Below are 5,000 nucleotides of genomic sequence, written 5' to 3' on the forward strand. Positions count from 1 at the left end.
ACACAAGACTTTCACCAGGAAACAGGTGTTCACGTCCTGAAGAAGTTAAGGAGAAAACACAAGACTTTCACCAGGAAACAGGTGTTCATGTCCTGAAGAAGTTAAGGAGAAAACACAAGACTTTCACCAGGAAACAGGTGTTCATGTCCTGAAGAAGTTAAGGAGAAAACACAAGACTTCCACCCAGGAAACAGGTGTTCATGTCCTGAAGAAGTTAAGGAGAAAACACAAGACTTCCACCCAGGAAACAGGTGTTCATGTCCTGAAGAAGGAGAAAACACAAGACTTTCACCCAGGAAACAGGTGTTCATGTCCTGAAGAAGTTAAGGAGAAAACACAAGACTTTCACCAGGAAACAGGTGATCACGTCCTGAAGAAGTTAAGGAGAAAACACAAGACTTTCACCCAGGAAACAGGTGTTCATGTCCTGAAGAAGTTAAGGAGAAAACACAAGACTTTCACCAGGAAACAGGTGTTCACGTCCTGAAGAAGTTAAGGAGAAAACACAAGACTTTCACCAGGAAACAGGTGTTCATGTCCTGAAGAAGTTAAGGAGAAAACACAAGACTTCCACCCAGGAAACAGGTGTTCATGTCCTGAAGAAGGAGAAAACACAAGACTTTCACCCAGGAAACAGGTGTTCATGTCCTGAAGAAGTTAAGGAGAAAACACAAGACTTTCACCAGGAAACAGGTGTTCACGTCCGGGGAGTACTACTTAAGAGGGCCGTTGTTTTAACCCAAACCACGATCAAGTTTGTAATCTTAACAAGTCGTTTTTGTGCCCTGTCCCCGGCTCACAGTCACCTTATCTCAGCTAAACTTGACTGTCATGTGACCGGTCGGCGGTCGCCGCAATTTTGTAGAATATCGTACTAATTGTTGTGCATAAGTTTTCATACGAAATCATGCAAACCGGTTTATGAGAATGCGTTGCATTGATCACTACTCAGAAATGTAAAGCATACTGCATTTTAAAAGAGCCACCGAGTCTTTAAACAAAGAAGAAAGTTGATTGCAGGCTGTTAGACAAACCTGCAGTGATCGACAGCTCCGTTAATAAACCCTGAGGGGTCATCACCGCTAACAGCTGCTGGGTGGTTTTTTATCCCAGTTACCAACACAACCAGCTCATTTACCTCTAAGTGTGACTTCTAAGCATCAAACACGTCTTTGATTAATCCGATTCTTTGGCTGTAAGAAGCCACAAAGTAAGAAAACATCAAACAGACATCGTAGATCTTTCATGATCTCATCTGAAATGACCTGGAATCTAACGAGCTTCTTTTGGCAAACGGTAGAAATTCCAGCAGCAACTTGTCTCCTCCTGAATGAAGGAGGGCGAGTTGGGACAGGAAATCTGTCAGTGAAGTTTTCCCAGTCTGATACTTTCTGCTCATTTTGTGCCACAATGCAACTAAATCCCAACGTATCACAAAGAGCAGTTAACACCTGGAGCAGAGATGTGACAGCTGATGTTAAACGCTCTGTTCAGCGTGGATTCACTCTGCCAACGCGCTGAGTCACACTTTAACCTCCTGTGTGTTTGTACTCGGAGAGATGGGAGTCAAACAGCTGAAGATCTGTGACGCCAGTTAAACAACGCTGCTGCTGCTGCTGTAAAAGTGTCCGACATAAAGTCATTCTTTAGTCTTCTGCTTGGGAACGTGCCTATGATCCCATAGCCCTATGTTCCCACATTTCTAAGAATAATTTTTTCACTGAAAATTAGGCCCTATGTTCCCACATTTCATAAATTTGTATCAGATTCTATCCCCCTTTCTCCCAATTTGGTAGCCAATTACACCCAATCTATTATCCAGTAGCAATGGACTACAGATGGAGGGACCATTGGGCTGTGGGACCATTGGGCTGTGGGAACATAGGGTTGTGGGAACATAGAGCTGTGGGAACATAGGGCTGTGGGAACATAGGGCTGTAGGAACATTGGGCTGTAGGAACATTGGGCTGTGGGAACATTGGGCTGTGGGAACATAGGGTTGTAGGAACATAGGGCTGTGGGAACATACGGCTGTGGGAACATAGGGCTGTGGGAACATTGGGCTGTGGGAACATAGGGCTGTGGGAACATAGGGCTGTAGGAACATAGGGCTGTGGGACCATAGGGCTGTGGGAACATAGGGTTGTAGGAACATAGGGCTGTGGGAACATACGGCTGTGGGAACATAGGGCTGTAGGAACATAGGGCTGTGGGACCATTGGGCTGTGGGAACATAGGGCTGTAGGAACATAGGGCTGTGGGAACATACGGCTGTGGGAACATAGGGCTGTGGGAACATAGGGCTGTGGGACCATAGGGCTGTGGGAACATAGGGCTGTAGGAACATAGGGCTGTGGGACCATAGGGCTGTGGGAACATAGGGTTGTAGGAACATAGGGCTGTAGGAACATAGGGCTGTGGGACCATTGGGCTGTGGGAACATAGGGTTGTAGGAACATAGGGCTGTAGGAACATAGGGCTGTGGGACCATTGGGCTGTGGGAACATAGGGTTGTAGGAACATAGGGCTGTGGGAATATAGGGCTGTAGGAACATAGGGCTGTGGGAATATAGGGCTGTAGGAACATAGGGCTGTAGGAACATTGGGCTGTGGGACCATTGGGCTGTGGGAACATAGGGCTGTGGGAACATAGGGTTGTGGGAACATAGAGCTGTGGGAACACAGGGCTGTGGGAACATAGGGCTGTAGGAACATTGGGCTGTGGGACCATTGGGCTGTGGGAACATAGGGCTGTAGGAACATAGGGCTGTGGGAACATACGGCTGTGGGAACATAGGGCTGTAGGAACATAGGGCTGTGGGAATATAGGGCTGTAGGAACATAGGGCTGTAGGAACATTGGGCTGTGGGACCATTGGGCTGTGGGAACATAGGGCTGTGGGACCATTGGGCTGTGGGAACATAGGGTTGTGGGAACATAGAGCTGTGGGAACACAGGGCTGTGGGAACATAGGGCTGTGGGAACATAGGGCTGTGGGACCATTGGGCTGTTGGAACATAGGGCTGTAGGAACATAGGGCTGTGGGAACATAGGGCTGTGGGAACATAGGGCTGTGGGAACATAGGGCTGTGGGAACATACGGCTGTGGGAACATAGGGCTGTAGGAACATAGGGCTGTGGGAATATAGGGCTGTAGGAACATAGGGCTGTAGGAACATTGGGCTGTGGGACCATTGGGCTGTGGGAACATAGGGCTGTGGGACCATTGGGCTGTGGGAACATAGGGTTGTGGGAACATAGAGCTGTGGGAACACAGGGCTGTGGGAACATAGGGCTGTGGGAACATAGGGCTGTGGGACCATTGGGCTGTTGGAACATAGGGCTGTAGGAACATAGGGCTGTGGGAACATAGGGCTGTGGGAACATAGGGCTGTGGGAACATAGGGCTGTGGGAACATAGGACTGTGGGAACATTGGGCTGTGGGAACATAGGGCTGTGGGAATATAGGGCTAACCCCTTCTGCTTGATGTCTTGTTTGAGCTGATGTAAACAGGATCACGCATGATTTGACAGCAAAAAAAGTTGTTTGCGCAACAACAATATGCAACTCATCGCCACACAAGAACCTTAAAAACTACCTTCATTTACAACTACCCCGAAACCCCAAAGAAACTCTTTCCTCCTGCAGAATCAGCACATGGAAGATATGGTTGAGGTTAGACTGTGGTGATGGCTAAAAACATTAAATCGTGGATTTCTGCTGCGTATCCGGAGCCGAGTCACGATGCAACGCATTCTCGTAAACAGGTTTGTATGATATCGTACGAAATTTTGCACAACAATTCGTATGATACGTCAAGGCCAAACACCTGTTTCCTGGTGAAAGTCTTGTGTTTTCTCCTTAAGTTCTTCAGGACATGATCACCTGTTTCCTGGTGAAAGTCTTGTGTTTTCTCCTTAACTTCTTCAGGACATGAACACCTGTTTCCTGGGTGAAAGTCTTGTGTTTTCTCCTTAACTTCTTCAGGACATGAACACCTGTTTCCTGGGTGAAAGTCTTGTGTTTTCTCCTTAACTTCTTCAGGACGTGAACACCTGTTTCCTGGGTGAAAGTCTTGTGTTTTCTCCTTAACTTCTTCAGGACATGAACACCTGTTTCCCCGTGAAAGTCTTGTGTTTTCTCCTTAACTTCTTCAGGACATGAACACCTGTTTCCCCGTGAAAGTCTTGTGTTTTCTCCTTAACTTCTTCAGGACGTGAACACCTGTTTCCTGGGTGAAAGTCTTGTGTTTTCTCCTTAACTTCTTCAGGACATGAACACCTGTTTCCCCGTGAAAGTCTTGTGTTTTCTCCTTAACTTCTTCAGGACATGAACACCTGTTTCCCCGTGAAAGTCTTGTGTTTTCTCCTTAACTTCTTCAGGACGTGATCACCTGTTTCCTGGTGAAAGTCTTGTGTTTTCTCCTTAACTTCTTCAGGACATGATCACCTGTTTCCTGGTGAAAGTCTTGTGTTTTCTCCTTAACTTCCTCAAGACATGAACACCTGTTTCCTGCCATGCTTTGTAATAACTTAATTATTTAATTTTGAGTATACTGCTTGATACAAATTGAACCCTACATAAATCGAATCACTCCTTTTACACGTGCACTTAATTAAATGAAACTAACTACTTTCTATGAACTGAGTACATTTTACTTGTGTACTACTTGTGTTACTTGTGTTTACTAACAATGTCAATGTACACAAAAGTGCGATTTATTAGAAATATCTAGTTTCTTTTGGCCACCCGCGCTCTGCAACCCCAGATTTCATTGCTGTGGAAACTAAACTAAACTGAAGCCAGTTTGGCCTGAAACAGACATGGAAGATTTCCCTGATTGTTTTGGAAAATCAGGGCTGTATTTTTCATCTGCATCCAATTTCTCAATATCTAATGTTTCCAGCTGTCACTGGAGGAGCCAGGAGAAGCTGATCTTCATTATTCCCGAGACGAGAAGCCTGCTGAGGGTCACGCCTGCCTGCTCCTAAACACTCA

Source organism: Sander lucioperca, chromosome 23 (genome assembly GCF_008315115.2).
Source record: "Sander lucioperca isolate FBNREF2018 chromosome 23, SLUC_FBN_1.2, whole genome shotgun sequence".
Classification (NCBI taxonomy): domain Eukaryota; kingdom Metazoa; phylum Chordata; class Actinopteri; order Perciformes; family Percidae; genus Sander; species Sander lucioperca.